The sequence below is a fragment of the Pituophis catenifer genome, unplaced genomic scaffold (genome assembly GCF_029215685.1).
Source record: "Pituophis catenifer annectens isolate HBS135680 unplaced genomic scaffold, rPitCat1.0.hap2 SCAF_3, whole genome shotgun sequence".
NCBI classification, from domain to species: Eukaryota; Metazoa; Chordata; class Lepidosauria; order Squamata; family Colubridae; genus Pituophis; species Pituophis catenifer.
Window position 1 is genome coordinate 51,731,106 of NW_027256883.1, and position 18,930 is coordinate 51,750,035.

The 18,930-nt window shown below is 35.3% G+C and overlaps 1 protein-coding gene across 11 annotated transcripts in view; it reads right to left on the reverse strand.

Annotated features, from left to right (window-relative positions):
• EPB41L3 (erythrocyte membrane protein band 4.1 like 3) overlaps nt 1-18,930 on the reverse strand; it is a 188,713-nt gene that overhangs the window by 129,057 nt on the left and 40,726 nt on the right. For 9 of the 11 annotated variants that reach the window (XM_070940610.1, XM_070940608.1, XM_070940618.1 and 6 more), the window contains exon 1: nt 8,371-8,390. The exons of the other annotated variants lie outside the window; for them this stretch is intronic. The gene's annotated coding sequence lies outside the window, so the exon portion shown is untranslated. Of the gene's footprint in view, nt 1-8,370; nt 8,391-18,930 lie in introns of those variants that run through there. 11 annotated transcript variants of the gene reach the window in all.

Here is an 18,930-nt window from a genome sequence, read left to right on the forward strand (position 1 = left end):
ATATGGCAGTCCTATCTCAGCAAGCTTCTTTGATAGCTGTTCTTAACATTCAGCAGTCTGAAAAACTGATTAGCAGTTGCATTTTAGCAACAGTAGCAATAACAATAGGTTGGTGAAAAGATATTGGGAAACTACAGATCTCTCCTTGGTGGAGAGATCAAAGCAGCTACAAAGGAGACAAACAAAACAGCTTCTTTTTTATTAGTGATCCTGTGTGTAAATAGAGCAGGCGATAAAAAAGAATGCCCAGGTTTGAGTTGAAATGGTACAGCCCCAAGAAGTTTCTGTAAGTAATAAATATTTTACATGGTAGAATAAGTCACTAACTTGAAAAATGTCAATCCTTTGTTTCATCCAATTCAGAACTGACAAAAGGGATTACTGTACTAATTCTGTTTTACCAGAATTAAAGTCAACCATAATGCAAGTTCAAGTAGTCCTTGTTTAATCACCAGTCACTTAGTGACCATTCAGTCTTGGAACCACAAAAAGATATGACCCAATTCTGGAGTTCTAACAGCTGCACGCACGCACGCACACACACTACAGTCACGTGATTACATTTTGGGCCTGGGAACCAGCTTGTATTTGCAGCCATTTTCAGTGTGCCACAGTCACGCGAAAACACTGCAATTTTTAGTGTTTTTTTTACTGGCTTCCACCATTTACTTCTGGTTTCTGGCAAAAAAATACCCATTCAATAAAATGGATTCATTTAATTACTACTGCTTCACTTAATGACTGCTTCCGAAAAGGTCATAAAATAGGGTGCGGTCATGTGTTGATCCACTTAATGACCGCCATGACTGACAACTCTAATTCTAGGCTTAATTACAGTCCTAAGTCAAGGGCTACTTGTAACCCAGGGTAAACTACTATTACAATGGACTTAAAGATAGGTTTCCAGAAGCAAAATCTATGGAAAAAGATAACTTTAAATTTAATTATGTGATAAAATTTGGCAGAAGGGATTTTCCATTACTCCATTTTCTGAAATATGGAAAAAAGTCAAAATATTAATTTATGAATTAAAATTATTTTACAAAAGATACTCAGTTGTTACGAAGGGCTTCTCATTTATTTTCGCATTATTTAAAGCTACTAAAAAATATCTAGATCTGCAAGATAATGAATATATACTGTATAAGGCTGATAAACAGACTATGGATGAAAATGCCCTCTATATTTTCACAGTAATACCTTCAGATCAATGCCTTGATGACAGCAGATATAAATACCAAATTTGTTAGCTTCTCAAGTTTACTTATCTTATTCTCTCAAAGGGATAGTTAAATTTCTAACAAGGAAGTAGATTAGGGAAAATCTTTCAGATTGATTTAAAATCCAAATGACTTGATGAACATCTCCATGTAGTGCTCTTGGCAAAAATATGGAAGTGGTTAGCTTTCTTCTAGATATTTTTCAATTTTCCAGGTTAATCAATAGCCCTGACGGTTTCTGGAGGTCTCCCATCAAAATACTTAGCAGATCTGCTCTGCTTAGCTTCTTTTATAAAATATGTGGATATTTTGAAACTGGGCTCTAAAAATATTTTTATTTTCATCAAACAGATATTTTGAAAATAAATAAATATAACCTATTAAATATAAATGCATTACATTAAAATTTGTAGGTTAAGCCCAAGAATGATGTGGAACAAACCAGTTCTTTATTAGCTTACATGTAATAGACAGAATTGTCAGACTAAACTTTTAATAACTTCAACCTAACAGATATATCCTGGGAGATTCTTCACAGTGGCTGTCCTTACTTTCTTTCTCTGTGTCCCATTCAGCTCCTGGCTGTGGTGTTTCTTGTCTGGCACCCATTTCTAGAATTTGCCTCCTCCTTCCTCAGGAACTGTCCCCTCACTCTAGTCCTTCACATTATTTCTCCCTCCATGGTTATCCTCTCATACTGGTTTTGTTAATCCAATACATATTACATTTAAAAGTATGGCTAACAAATGCAAAAATGAGGTTGAATGAATGGTTTTGCAACAAAATACAAGGTTAAGTAAAGATTAATTATAATGTATAAGGTTTATTAAAATATAAAAATAGAAGAAAAAATCTGATATTTAAGCAAGGAAGATGGTATTCTTTCAGCTGTTATATTCTGTTCTTTTGTGGATCTCAGGAAGAAATTCTTTTCGAAATCCTATATTTATACATTTTCAGTGGATTGCTAAGAAGCTAATATCTGGCCTGTATACCATTTGACCAGCAGAAACCACACTGCCCTTTCCAAATTTGCCACTTTTCATATCCTTTCAATCAGAATTCTGATGAACATATTCCCAAACACATTTTATAAGCGAATACTTCTGCAATAGACTTGCCAACATATGGACTGACACAACTAGACGATCACTGAAGACAACAGAGAGAGAAAGAGGCCTGTACATTTTGCATTTATTTTTGCTATTTATGCATAAAGTAACAATCGCATTTTCAAACTTGTCAGATAACGGATTTAGTATTTAATAAATAAGTCTCACAGCCAACTCATAAGCAAATGACATCCATATTTTAATATTTTTTGTAATTACACCATCTATATCAGGGGTCCCCTACTGTCAGGACATGGCCCAGTACAGGGCCACGGCCTATTAGGAATTGGGCCGTGTGAGTGGTGGCCGTAGCACGTGCATGCACAGACCAACTGGTCCATGCTTGCACAAATCAAGCTGCACACATGTGCACTAGCTCATCTGTCATGCAAGAACACGTGTGCATGTGCATGCGCAAGTCCGCCACTGGCACCGCCTCCCTCTCCCCCACCAGCTAGGCCTCCAAGCCTCAAAGGTTGGGGACCACTGATCTATATTTTCAACATTACCATTTTTCAACATTTTCGCAGCATTTATAAATTCCTTTTCATAATTGTTCTTGGATGTGTATAACTTTTTTTCAGTTTTACCCTTTGATTTATTACTATCCTTCCCATCCAAATCTCTAGAATAGTTCTTGCAGCATTTCTTTATATCAGTTTCATTCCAAATCACTGAATCATTTTGATGCTTAATTATATTACTTTTGCTGAACTCTTCTTATTCAGCCCTTTTCTCCACATCTGAAACTTGATTTATTTGCTCTCTCTCTATAGAATATACCATTCTATCAGGCAACTGTCTTCATGTTTCCCATTAGTGTAATTTCGCACACTTCTCTGGTACTCTGTGATGTAATTTTATCTTGGTTATTTCTCTATTTATATATTTTTAATACTACCATTCACTGAAGAGTATATAATTATCATCTACATATAAATTTCTATTTTTATATACTTACAATTATATAGATTACTCCAATTTACACATTTTAAAAAATTTCATTTATAATTAAATCTACATTTTTATTTCCACATGTGTAGTGACAGATGTTTCTCTATCAGAGCGCAAAGAGAAAGTATCTGCTGCAAACTCCGCATAGGCATCAGGAAGGGCACCCAGCCAGCAAATGCTCAGTTCCATTCAGTCGTCCTGACCCCACCCTGAAGCAAGGGATTATAGGGTTGTAAAAAGAAAATTCATCAAATTCTTTCTATTAGATCGTAGCATAAAATTTTCACTCAGTTCAGAGCCTTTCCTTTTCCTTTAGTTTCATTAATACACAATATATCTATTTTTCATTCTTTCACTTCCTTCATTAATTTATATGCTTTACCATATACTCTTCATACATTTCCAAGTGAAAATCTTCAAATGTTGTGGCCATCAATTTCAGAACCCCTGAAACTGATCAATGACTTTGATAAACTGGAAGTTTTGTTTAATATGAAAAATAGGGAAAAGGTAGGCTAGATTTACCAGTGGTAAATTGCCTTTCTGGCTGCTTTCTCCTTGGAATTCCACAACCTGCCTCTGGCAGCCTCGTTTATTTCTCCATAAGGAGACACAGAGAAAGGATTCATTGCTTTAAATTATCTCTTAGATTTTCTATTTTGTTAGCATCTACAATGCTCCACTAACCTTATGAATCAATTGTTTCCTCATTATGCTGACACATAAAGTGTAGGCCACAGCTTGCAGTTTCTTTCCAAATTGAACTATTTAACTACTTCCTTATCATGAACATCTTCCTGTGCAAGTGTAATTTAGAAACCTTTGCCACTGTAATTTTCTTTGCTTCATTTTCTTTAAAGCTAATCTTTTATGTGACAGACTAAACACTCATTCATCAGCACTATTATCCCTCCAACAACTTGAAAAGAACAGCTATGGTTTAAATGCAAAAAGAATAAGAAGGAACAATGATCTTTATACATATAAAAAAATACAAAAATAATTTTTCAGCACGATTTGTTTGCTGCATCTTATGCTTCGGGCTAACAGGCAAGAAAATGCAACTTAAATGTTATTTCGGAGCAAGCAACTTTGAACAGAGTCAACATTTGCATATTACTTCCTTATAAGAAACAAAAAAACAAAACAGAAAAATCCCTTTTTCTCATTAGAGACAAGAATTACTGGTTCCTGGCTTGATTTTTTTCTTAACCTGGGTCAATGGCTAAGAACTAGGGAGCACAGGTCAAGCTCAGGAAATGTGGCCAATGAGAGTACCTGAGAACAGATGGAATAATGGAAAAAGTCATCAAATGAAGTGGTGGATGAAGGACCAAAATCTCATTTAGGAAGGCTAAATCAGTCTTTAGATCGTTATATTGGAAAAAGATAAGTTGGAAAAAACATTACAAGAGAAAAGTACATTCTAGTTACACACTGAATCCCTGTATGGGACTTATTTTGGGTAAATAGATACTTTAAAACAGCAACAATTCCATTGTTTATTCCATCAGGCTCTGATTAACACATCAGGCAGCTGTTTTTAAGTTTCAGTTCATTTCATGCATTAATCTTAAAATCTATCAGTAGTAAGATACCAAGATGTTAAGATGACCCACACAGTACAGAACACCAGAAAAGACTCATGAGTTATATTAAAACATGTTTTCTTGAGCGTCTATTGTTAACCTTTTAGCAATCACAATACTATATTTCAACTAATTTAACCATGTCAAAGTGTTTTAAAATTAAAAAAGAACTACTGTTCAAGATTTTATTACAATAGGGAAACTGAAAATCCAACCACAATGTATGATGGACTGAAGTATGCATCAGTTTGTTGTACTTGTTACTGTTATCCCAGAAAAAATCTGTTGTCAATTTTATACGAGAAAAGGGTACAAGTAAAAAAAGTTTTATTTCCATGAATATTTCTCCCCTTTTCTACCACCATCACAAATAATGTCAAGTATTAATTGTACCCCAATAATTTACAAAATTTATACAGGGATCTTTTTTTAAAAAAAAAAAAGCTTTATGACCCTTTCTTCCCATGTAACACCTACTAATCAAGATTTGGGAGTACTTTGGCTCAACTAAAATTCTGCCACAGTGTACATACTATAAGTGAACTTTTAAAAGAATGATGAGTACCATTCAGTGGATATCATAAGGCAGTATAGGGCAAAACCTTTTCTCCTAAAAAATATAATATTTTGACTGTATCACTATTTGAGCATTATGCATTTCTGTTGCTGATACATACAAAAGTCTCACGGCAACTTAAATATAAGCAACACAATTAATGAACTGTTAACATCATAATGTAAAGTTCCAAAAGTATAGTAACTGATAACTTCTTCTCTAGTGTACCTCTACCTAACCAAAACAAACCTGATAAATGAGCACACTACAAAACCAGAATTTTCTATATCCCAAATCCAGAGGAACAATAGCACTTTCAAAAAGTTTTGAAAGGAGTTAAATATGTATCCAATATGACTTTCAGTGTATAAACTTATAGCATCTTAGATAACAAATCCAAGCCTGAATCATTTGTTTTATAGTACATTAGTAAGTTATCTATGACCAGATCTCCACATGTTTCTGTTTTTCATAGCATATTTACTATCAACATTAATGTGACACATGGCATATCTCTTAGTTTAATTCCATTTATAAACTGCAGCTTTCTTGGTCTATAAAATGAAGAGCTGTACCTCTCACTGACTTCTTATAGGCAAGAAGTTTGGATGTAGCCAGGAAATGACCAAACTCCTTTAGAAATTTGACCTAAAAGTTGGTAAGCAATTAATGTAAGCCAGCTTCTAGTGCCAAGCAAATGAGAAACAGATCTCTCTTGCAGTCAGACCCGCACTCTAATTAATGCTCAGTGAGACTGTTCAGCTTGATCAGCTTCTAGCCATACAGAAGAAATTTTCTTCAGTCATTGACTAAGGCATGCTGCTTTGAACTGAATCATTAAACAATCAACACTCAGCTGCCAAACTAATCACTAGACCTGATTACCTAACAATCCAGGCAAACATTGTATGAGATCAAATTGTTAGTAGTTGCAAAAGTTAGTAAATCTTTACAGTTTATTTTCTTTTGTATATTCTGTTTTTCCTTTTTCTATCTTTCTATTTAATTATCAGTTGTTTTATTCTACAAACACAACTAATGCAGCCTTGTCTCATTGTCATAATGAGACAATGTTATTGATTCCTAGTTTTATTTTTCAAATTGTAATATATTCCCATCCTACTGCACTGATTCAAGTAATCTCAGTAAAAATTTATTCCTTGGTAAAAATTTACATAATTGTTGGAAGGTTTTTTGTGACTCAATAGATCGGTGTGTCAAACTCAAGGCCCGGGGGCTAGATCCGGCCCATGGGGTGCTTAGATCTGGCCCATGGGGCCACCCTGGAAACAGTGAAGGACTGATCCACAGTGCCTCTGCCAGCGAAAAGAGAGCTCGGGAGGGCCACACAAGGTCCTCCCAAGTTCCATTTTCACTGGCAGAAGGTTGCAGGAGGTGGTCGCAGCCAAAAACAGAGCTCAAGAAGGCCACGTGCAGCCCTCCCAAGCTCTGTTTTCACTGGCAGAGGGTTGCAGAAGGCTGTCACAGCCGAAAATGGAGCTTGGGAGACCATTTTTGCTGGCAGAGCACTCAGGTCATCCCAGGCGCCCCCTACACAAGTGACACTGAGTTGGCCACACCCACCCTGGCTACACCCACACACCCCGAAGTCAAACACATCATTGATGCGGCCCTCAATGAAATCGAGTTTGACACCCCTGCAATAGATCATGAAAAAAGAAAACAATTAATAAACTTAATCAATCAAGCAGGGTTTTTTCTACTTCAGAATTTTCAAAAAGAAATGAAGCACAAAACACAGATGATGTTTCAATGATGGTGCAAGTCACTTGTTTCTTTGTCAAGCTATTTCAGAACCCGTATCATACAGGATTTGGATCAGAAAACTTAAATAAATTAGGACTTCCAGTGCTCTAAAATGATATTGCATTAAGTCCTATTTCTATTGCATAATATTTCCACTGGATGCATTTGCTTATTATAGTTAATCTTTTTTTTCAATTTCACTAATGAACTTTATAGCTATCAGACATAAAACATACCCCTGTTAGCTGCTGCCTAGCTTGTTATCCAAGCCTGGAATTTCTTTGATCTGATTTTACTATTGTTCTACTACCTGATATATGACATGCATATTATTTCATTTCAGGATTATCCTGTATCAAATTTAAGATTAAGTTTTAAGATTAGCTGCAGTGTAACATCAAATCTGCCTCTGCCTCTGCCTCTCCCTTCAACCCCTCCACCCAAAATAAATATTGCTAGGTGAATTCACATGAAGTCACATGCTAGATGTATCTTCCTGAGGTCAGGAGTCATTAGTTTCTCAAACTAATCAAGTTTTCTTCAACTTCAAAAAAAAAATCTAAAGCAGAGGTCATTGGTACTCGAATGTGAAATTAGCTAGAATCTGTTATTCAGCAAAATGATTTAGAAGCTCATTATGTATCAAAAAAGTAGCAAAAAAAAAAATCCTGAGTAACAGTCAAAGAGAATATTAGCTTCCAGGATCATATTGTTCAGGCACTGATAACACTTCACTTAGAAGCTTGGATTTAATCCCAAAGAAGTATGAAGTCATACCTCAATCACCATGATAGATGAGCACCATTAAGCTTCAAATCCACAATGCCCCATTTTTACCTATAAATTAAATAGCACTTAGAAATACAGCTAGATTATGAAAGAGCATACCACTTTACACATATTTGTATTTTATAATGCTTCATCCTCGCATAGAAAAGTATATAAAACATCCTATAGCAACATCTAGTTGATTTCACAGAACAGGAATGTCTATTCAGTATGTTTACACTATTGAAAAAACTGGCAATAAAATTTTAAATTACACACTAAAAGCCAAATGTACTTAACCAAAATTTTAAAACAATGTTCATTGTTGAGTACACATTTTCTTTTACCAACTGTCCTCTTAACTTCATGCAATATTCTTATTTCACAATATTTTCAGAACTTACCACAATGTTTCCATATGACCATCATCAGATCATTGTAACGCGTCCACATTTCAGTAGCAGGCAAGTCATAAAAGCATGTGTAAAAAGAAGGAAAACAAAGTTAATAATTGAATAGTAATCATTTTATGCTTACTATGTTAAATATTAATAGTGTTGTGTTGATGCCATTTAATAGCTGGTTCTTCAACAGTTCATTTTTTTATTTCAAAGTTCCATTGAGCTGATAAAGAAAACCCAAGTACTGATTAGAAAAGGAATAAAAAAAAATCACAAGACTGTGATTCAGATGAATCAACTGAAGACAAAGCTATAACTAGTCAAAGTTCAAGCCACGCAAAAATGCCAAAGAAGAAAGGAAAGAGAATGCTTAATGATAACATGATGTTGTAAACAATGTGAGTTGAGAGAGTGACAAGAGACAGATAGCAAAAACTAGCAAGTAAATTAATGCAAAGGAAGAGGCTTAAAAAAAGAATAGGGTTTACTTTGAGAAATGTAGGTATTTTATTTTAAAAATAAAATGCCAGACAACACATTCCTTTCATGATATGTGGCACTGTTTTTATTTTAGCTTTAAATCTGCAGCAGACATAGAGAAACCTGGAACGCAGCAGATGCTTCCAGCTTCAACTGCTATCAACCTCAGCCAGCATGCCAATGTCAGGAGATAGACCAAATTATAATCCAAAACATCTGAAGAGCTGTGTACCTTTGATCTACATTAAGTTGTTAAGTTCTTCACAAGAAAACCTTGGGTCAAAGATAATAACTACAAATAATAATCAATTGCCCCATGTAATAACAGAATAACAGAGTTGGAAGGGACCTTGTAGGTCATCTAGTCCAGCCCCCTGCTCATGCAGGAGACCCTATACCAGGCGTCAGCAACTTGCGGCTCTGAAGTTGCATGTGGCTCTTTCAGCCCTCTGCTGCGGCTCCCTGTCACTCAAAATATGCATCACAATCGCCAATGTGCGACACCCACTAGCACGTGATGTATTGAGCTTTTCAACCCCCGATAGGCCAACCATGAATAAATCCAAGAAAAGAAAAGTTTCAGAAGAAAACAGAACATTTAATTCAACTATATATGCTAGTTTTGTGGTTGCTCAAGAAATAGTCAGGCACGGGAAGGTTTTGTGGCTCCCAGTGTTTTCTTTTCTGTGGGAAACGGGTCCAAATGGTTCTTTGAGTGTTTAAGGTTGCGGACTGCTGCCCTATACCATTTCTGACAAATGCTTTTCCAGGCTCTCCTTGAAAGCTTCCAGTGATGAATACTATGTATTTGTCTGTTTTATGTTAATAGAGAAATTTTACTACCTCTCATTCATGTTTTTTTCTAGAATTGAGGTAAGAAAAATTTCTGACAATCAATTTAAAATATTAAATAGTTAAAAGTTAAAAAGCAAGCAGGTTAAAAAGCAAACAAGATATGAGAAAGAATTTTGATACATAATTATGCCACACTTTTTAGGTCAAAAAAGACATTCAACAGCACTAAGATGGTAACCAAAAAAACAGGTGTTGATCATACTGTTTGACATAGCTGGGCTTGTGAATTTCCTCTCTGATTAAGGCTTAAAGTCTAAATTCAGATTTTAAGATTTTGAATCACTGTAAAGAAAGATTTAACATATCTTCCAAGCTAAATCATAGCCTCATCACTACTCATATTTCAAGAAATCACTAAACCATAGCAGAACTAATTTTGATATACAGATTTTGATATACAGATATCAGTACTTTTTTCACTTGAATTATGTCCAAGAAAGGCAACAATACTTAAAAATTCACACTATGTAGTTCTCAATAAAACAACAGAAAATATGTACAAAAGCCAAAAATTAATAGACATTTAATCACAGCACCTGAAACAGCCATTACAATGAATGTGAGTGGCTTTCTTTAAATCTTCATAGGAATGTTATATGGTGTGAACAAAATATCTTAGATATGGCCTTTACATAAAGAGATTTAGATAGTACTATAGACTACATGTAAGTAGCTGCAGCTAATATCCATAATACTGTTCCTTAATTTTTCTGCAAAGCTAAACAAATGCTTTCAAATATATTAACTTAAATAGATAAAAAAAATTAGAATAGGCATGTAAATTCAAATACTCGTCTTCTATCTATCTATCTATCTATCTATCTATCTATCTATCTATCTATCTATCACAAGTCAGATAAGTCTGTTTAGGAAAGATGCAGTGGTTCTTTAACATAAAGTGAAACTCTCAGAAGAAATAAAAAGTAATACTGACCTTCCTGAAGCTTTGTGAATAATTATGGACTAAGCTTCATTTCACAAATCTCATTAAACTATGGCTTGTTTGAGCATATTATTACATAAAGCAAAATTGGTTGAATGGACATATTTCTCTAACCCAAAATTAATATTCAAAATGTCAAAAATAATTTCATGCACAACATTGTTGGGGCCTTTCTTTCACAATATTTTCAATTCAGGTTTTCCCAATTCTTTATCAAACATCTTAGTTTTTCATTGTACAAGCCAATCTGCAAGTTATAACCTTTCCTTTCTAATAACAAATCAATTTAATGTTACCCTGAGGAAAAGTACTTGCATCTATCTTTCTGAAATTTGTCCAGTTTTTTTTTTTATTTACAAGTAGTTATCTAAAATGTTTTCTGTTTTCATATATGGAAGAAAGTAGGGGGAAGAAGTTAAACTTTTTCCCTTACTCCCTTTTTCTAAGAACCCTATGATTATTTCTTTGAAGTTTGGCATAGACCGAGTAACAGAGCCTATAATTATAGCCAAATATTTTTCAAAAATGTGTAGATATTTTCTTAAGGAAAGAAATACAGGACCTCAGCTATTTGATTTAAAACTGTCAGGTTTCATCCGCTCAGACAAGACTTCTGTACATGTAAATGTATACCTGTAAAATAAGTACTTATTTGAGTGCATTTATATTGCATAATGTTGCATTTGCAACATATGGAAGAGTATGAAACCTATGGATAGTCAAATTCCAAACAACATTTTAGCTCAAGGGGTGATCTGAATAGGAATTTTCAAGCATCAAATTAATCAAAGGTCACAATTTGACGAGACATTTAGGTAGCGAGTCAGGGCACTAGAGTAGAAACCAGGATACTGTAGTTCTGAAAGCCAAGTGGATAGCTTTGAGCCAAAGGCTTTTTCTCAGCCCAACCCCCTCACATTGCTGTTGCTGAGTGGAAAATAGCAGGTGTACTCTACCTTGAGTTGTACACAATAAAGGCAGTATTATTATTATTTTAAAAATAGTATCTAATACTAATAAAACAGAAAAAATACTATCCTGCATTAAGAGGTTGTTTTAACAAAAGACCGAAGAACAAAATTACTTTTCATTTAATGGTTCTTATCTTAAATTCTAAATATAAACTGAAAGAGAATCAAAACTACGCCTCTACTATACATCCCCCAAAAGAGCTGTCAAAACAAGAGATTAAATGAATTAGTTTGCTTCTGTAATGACTCTGATTACTAAACTTTCAAAAATATTCTCTATGAGCTCTTGGATACCATACTTCCTTAACTAATTTTAAATATGCCACTTATTTAGGAATAATATTACTATTTTTTCTAAACCATACTGCTACGTATGTAAGGAATGTAAGGCCATGATGGCAAACCTATGGCACCCGTGCCACAGGTGGCACATGGAGCCACCTCTTTGGAGATGTGAGCTGACACCCAGGTCAGGCTTCAGGAAGGCCTGCTAGCACCAAAATGGGGCCGCATGCACATGTACCCCTGCGGGGAGACGCTGGCAGGAGGAGCATGGGGCGTCATGCATGCATGTGCGGGGGGCTGCAGGGGTCATTGCATTAACGGTGTCAGCACTCGCTTTCGGCACCTGAAGAAAAAAAGGTTTGCCATCACTGTGCTAAGGTATGATGCAGGGTACAGGTGTCAAACTCGCGGTGTCATGTTGCCATCATGTGACGTATCACAACATTTTTCCCTTCGTAGAGCTAAGGTGGGCGTGGCCTGTGAATGACACTCCTGATGTAGGGATTAAGGTGTTAGGCTCGGTCTGGAGTGATCCTAAATCCATGGAAACTTGCTGAACCATTCTGGACTAGTAATTTTTTCATAGGCCAAGTTCAGTTCACAAGGATGCTGTTGTGAAAAAAAAAATGGGGGCCAAATAAGAAAGGCAGTGGAATATAAATCTAACAAGAAAAACACAGTCCTGGGTATGTAAATATAACTAATTAAATGCATTCTTCAAAATCACAGTAAGAAAAATTAAGATCATACATTTGGAAACATCTGTTCACTATTTTATAGTATGAGTTTCTTGAGTCTATATAGTATTTTATAAATACAATGTAATAATGGAACATCTATCTCCAGATAAAAGAAACTATGTTCTTTTATCTCCAAGAAAGGAAAGACTTACCAGGAAAAGAAAAAAACCAATTCTTTTCTTTGTAAAATACTTGAATGCAATAGTTTATTATGAATTTTTTCACAGATGTTATGGGCAATGGGCATGGAAAAACATTTCCAGAAATACTACAGTGATGACTACTCTGTGGGGATTTTTTTTTTTTTAGCAAACAGAATTATATCCTACAATTAGCGCAAACAAGTGTAAGATTAAGAATATTCTAGGATTCAGAAAAAGACCATCCCATAGAGGTTTGAAAGGGGAAAAAACAGAATTAGAAAAATTAAGTTTTGATTGACTGTAGATTTCATTACATTGCATGCATTGAGAAATCTCATTACAAACATATATTATCCAGTTATGGAATATACCTGTATGTGTATACTGTACATCAGTGGTCCCCAACCCCCGGTCCGCGGACCGGTGCCGGGCCGTGGAGTACCTGGCACCGGGCCGCGCAGCGGCCGGGGGACATGAACGCTGCAGCGCAAAGGCTCCTAGGCCGTGCGCAATGGGCCGTGCGCAAAAGCTCCTGGGCCGTGCCCCCACCCCTGTGCGCGCTCAGCGGGCCGCGGCGATAAAAAGGTTGGGGACCACTGCTGTACATGTATGGTGTTTTAAATAATTTCTTGCTGCATTGTATGCAACAAGGAAACATACTGCTCTTTCTGGATTTGAGACCATCAAAAGTGTAAAAACATCAGCTGATTCCATTGCTCAAATCCTCTAAAATAGGGGGAAATGATCAAAATCTCGAGAAAGGATGACTAAGGTTCTTAGGGATTGAGAAAAGTCCTGAGCAATGAACATATTATGACCTATTTAAGCCCCTTGATTCTGTGGAAGTAGTAAAATTATTGGGTACAGTAGATGGAAAAACAGAGGAAGCACAAAGACTATACTGTGATGGTGATTTATATTTTCTGCCCCTGAACAAAACCCAAGTTAGCTATGTGTTTAGGGGATACTTAAATACTTAAATCCACACAGGACTTTGAAGAAACCCTAAGCAGTCTAATGGGATTAGAGAACAAATTTTCTCTATAAAATAACATCTGTCTTAACTTATATTTCATATATGTATAGCGGTCTCCATGGTTCTGACTGAAGTGTTTGCTTATCTGATGTTGATGGATACATTTCAGCTTGTTCAGCATGAGCAGTTAGACAAGAAAATTCAGTAAAGATAATGGCTATATGTATACAATTCAGAAACAAGTAAGAAATGACTTGAGGAATCCTATAAATGAAGCCCCAGTGTAATATTTTCACTCAGAACCAAAAGAAAATCATATGCTGAAAGACAGATAAGCAATCATCAGAGAACCAGTATGGTACAATGGTTTTGGTCCATTTCCCTAATTTCTCTCAATCCAACCTATCTCAAAGGACTGCTGTTGGGCTAAAAATGCAAGGAGATCCCAAATACCCCCACTATCTTTAGCTTCTGGAGGATATAAATCTAACGAACCAATTAACTACCGTATTTTTCGGTGTATTCGTTCAAAATACAGAATATTTCTCTACCTCCCCAAGCTGTCACCAGCACTTCTTCCTCTGGACCTCAGTTTTTATTTTCTTCACCTACTCTAAACGGCTACTTTAAATATTCATGCAAGAATTACAGCTAGGGTCAGGATAAATGCTATTGTACAACAAGAATGACCAAATTAGATGTGAGAGGAGAACCAATTACAGATGTCTTCCCATGAGAGAAGTCATTAAAAGCAGAAACATGATGCTTTAAGTTATTTTCCTGACAAGTCACTGATTAAAATTACAACAGCTCTCAACTACACAAAAGGACATTTGAATTTTCAACATTGTCCAATTGGACTTATAGACATAAGCCTGGCAGGACGCCATCTGTCTTTGATAACTCACAAAGTTCTCTCTAATATTGTGACAAATTTTCTCCTCTGATATTGCTACAGTGTCTTCACAAAAATCACGATTTTACTATGGATTAAACAAGAATAAATACTTTAACGTATTCATAATGTCATATGCTATGCATGCTATACAATAATGTATAGAACAAAAATACAACAGAAAATCTATATTTCTTAAATTGCATTTGGATTTTAATACACCTGCAGTGTCAAACACAAAAAAAGTAGGGAGGGGAATAACTTTTTAATGCAGTTGTGCATTTGAATAGCCTGATGAATAAACTTTGATACTAGTTCCTTGAAACTAGTATTTGAGAGTATTCCAGTATTTGAGGGGATGCAGCAAAGAGGAGGGGGTTTATTTTCCAAAGCACCAGAAGGCAGGATAAGAAACAATGGATGGAAACTAATCAAGGAGAGAAGCAACCTGGAATTAAGGAGAAACTTCCTAACAGTGAGGACAATTATCCAGTGAAACAGCTTGCCGTCAGAAGTTGTGGGTGCTTTATCATTGGAGGTTTTTAAAAAGTGACTGGGCAGTCACTTGTCTGAAATAGTATAGGGTCTCCTGCTTGAGCAGGAGTTTGGACTAGAAGACCTCCAAGGTCCCTTCCAGCTCTATTCTGATTGATTGATTGATTGATTGAACTAGTTAGGAAATATTAGGAATAAAGATAAAATTTAGCTCACCATGCATAGTACTAACCATTTGGTGGTGATGATTACCTATAAAGCCCTACATGGCTTAGGCCCGAGATATTTGGCGGACCACCTGCAGCCAGCAACAGCTTCCCATCGCCCTGTGGGTTCCCACAGGGAGGGCCTACTCAGGGTTCCGTCAGCCAGACAGTGTTGGCCTTCTACCCCCAGGGAGAGATCTTTCTCTGTGGGCGTACCCACCCTTTGGAATCAACTCCCTCTGGAGCTCCGGGTGGCCCCCAACCTTCGCTCTTTCCGCGGTGGCCTGAAAACATGGCTATTTCACCTGGCTGCCCTGGATTGATGGGGGTTTTAATAAAATTTTAACTGGTTTTATTGAATTTTTGTTAATTTTAACCTGGATTTTTTGTTTTAATGGTTTGTTTGCTTTGTTTTAATTGTTGTGAGCCGCCCCGAGTCTATTGGAGATAGGGCGGCATACAAGTTCCATTAATAAATAAATAAATAAATTTGGGGTCACATTACGTAGAATAGTATGAATTTATCACAAAAGACTGTGTGAACAGGCAATACAGAATTCATTTTACCAATCACATCTCTCCCTAGAGCTTCTCCCCACAAGTTCTTCAAATAAATTCTGATAATGAAGCAGTTTTGACTTAATGAAAACACCTTCCAATTACTATATAATTCCATGTCCTAGAATTATCGCCAACATATTTTTGTTCCTTTGTCAAAAAGGGAAGTATATAGACACACCATTTTCTTGGCGCTGTTTGTTAATGTGCTGTCAATTCTTACCCTCTCCATTTGAGTTTGACAGAGGTTATGAAGCTAGAAATGTCAGTTCAGCTCCATGCAGTAATTTAAAGGACAATTACGTCTTCAGCAGACATTGAAATTACAATTCTTCAGCATCCAGTTAGCTGTGAATATTTTGGAGCATAGCAGATATTCTATTTTTACAGCAAATCTTTAAATCAACCCACATTCCATCTTTTGCAAAATGTCTATTATTGGATTGCAGGCCTAACTGCCCAAGATCCATCACTTATATTTCATCTTAATTGATGCTCAGAGAAGCAGTACGTTACCCACTTCATATTAGGGCTACGTTTATCAAAGTATTTCACAATGCAGGTAGAGGAAGCATAAAAATGCTTTCAATTTTTTTTAGAATACTATGACTCATATTTTATCCAAATTATAAATGAGAAAAGTGAACATAAACTGATCATGGGATTTTAAAACTATTTTTGCATGTTGGCTTCAGTAAATTTTTGAGATTTTCAAAAAAAATTATATAAATTCAGAAAAACAAGAGCCAATGTTTGAATTAGTATAGAGATGTTGAATCAAAGCTTATTGCTTATAGAATCAAAGCTTATTTGCAAGGACAGAAGGCTGGTGGGTAGGATAGTGAATGGCACTAATGTGTACCAGATTTCTCTATGTTTCCCTTTCTGCTATCCATGACTGTAACTTCTTTTACTTACTATTTTTTCTATTCTTTGCCTAACATTTCCTATCTTGAAATTGATAGTCTCATATGCATGTGACTACACTGTTTCAAAAATGAATCTCTCATCAGAAGAATAATATCTGTAACAAAATGCCAAAAGGAACCTTTGTAGGAATTCTAACATGGACCATGTTTATTTAATAATGAAATCAATGAAAGGAATTCCAAAGTAAGTACATATGAACCTGCCTCAATCTTTCAGATAAATTTACAAAGAGAAAGACAAATGGAAAGTTTTTACAGATTTGAGGCACGTAATCTAACAATTAGGCAAAAAAAAATTCAAAGGTACATCTAAATCTTTAATGAATTTTGATGCTCTAAAACATATTTAAAATTGTACTTTGAAAGAAAGGAATCAAGCCATTATATAATTAAAAAATGAAATGTATATTCTAACATAAAGCTCAAAATGACAGTTATATTTTTTATTTTACTAATGTCACAGCAATTCTGTTCATCTTTAGTTATGTAACTCTAAACCTTTAATCTTCAGATCACTGCTATTAAAATAATTCAGTGCTAACATCTGCTGATTTAGGCTAAAGTTCTTCTGCCGAATTTCTGAAAAACAGTACTGCTTAACCCTCATTTAAAGTGCACTAAAAACAAAACAGGAGTTCAAACTTTCTGAAATGCACAATAATAATTTCAAATTAAAATCACTGTGATTACTAAACTGTTAATTCCATCCTTCCTTTTTTCATAAAAGGATTTTTGTGAAGATACTGTTATAATCGGGTGTATTTGGTTTTCAGGGATGAGCATATGTGGCAACAGTATTTCCAGAGCAAATAATGTAGCTATTTTTAGCCTACTATCAAGTATTTTAAGTATTTTGGCAATGAAAAGCATTGCATACATAAAGCTGCAGGAACCACCGCAATACTTAAAATAGAACGATCAGCACTAGCGAATCGTTTTCCGTATAACTGATCCTATGAAGTTTAAGAAGTTTTATATATGGATCTTCATAATCCCATGAAATGAGAGTTTTCTATTAAGAGACTTCTAAGAATTGTTGGGATGTGTAAACTCTGCAGTTAGATGTGAAATATGCTTTGTTTGTGAAATTACAGGCATTTGGGCACAATGCAAGATAAGGTGTCTTAGCTATATAGCGCTTGAAGAGCTTGAACTAGAGAATTATATTCCCCAACAAGCCACTTTCTAGAGGCAATATTCCAGAAAGGTAAAAGCTGCAAACATACTTAATTATTTTTACATTTTCATCTGGCCTACCTTTTAAAGGACAGTTATCTAATTTGAATTTCTCATCTTATCATGTAGAATGGTTATTATTCATATTTTCCAAATTTTGCAGTATAGACCCTGACTCAAATTTCTTAAAGAAATGTATTATTACAAAAAAATAAACAACTTCATTCATATAATATATACTCTACATTTCAAGGCATTTAACATAATTTAACAAAAAATAAATAAAGATAGTTTAAAATATAGTACAATAAACAAACAGTAAAATATATATTTAAGTAATTTAACGATTAATAGCTAAAATTGAGAAAATGAGACCAAATACCTGAAGGTTTGTGTTTCTTAGCCCAGAAGGTGAAAATACTTTTTTGCCTGTCAAAATAAGAGATCTCTAAGGGCAGAGGTATCTTTAAAGGGCCTTTCTAGTCAGACAGTTCCTTGGTAGAAGAGACTGTCCCTTAGTTAGTCACGCTCCAAGCAATTCAGCGTTTTAAAAAGAGTTATTCTGGTACAGTGGTTAAGGAACTGGACAAGGACCCTGGTTCAAATCCTCCCCTCAACCTTGCCATTTTAGTGAGTTAGTGAGGGAAAAACTTGGGAAATTATGAATTCCATTTTGATCCCTAAAGGAAAGGCAGGACATGAATGTATCGAATAAATTTACTTGAGATCAATACCAACACTCTGAATTGGTCAATGAGAAATCACTGTGGATCTTTCAGCACAAGGATCATATATGATCCCTGTACTTTGCATTGTTAGCAGCGTAGCTGCCATTTTTTGCACTGAATGCAACTTTCAAACATTTTTCCTTAATAAAATAATAGTTTAACACGATATAACTAAAGTGTGGG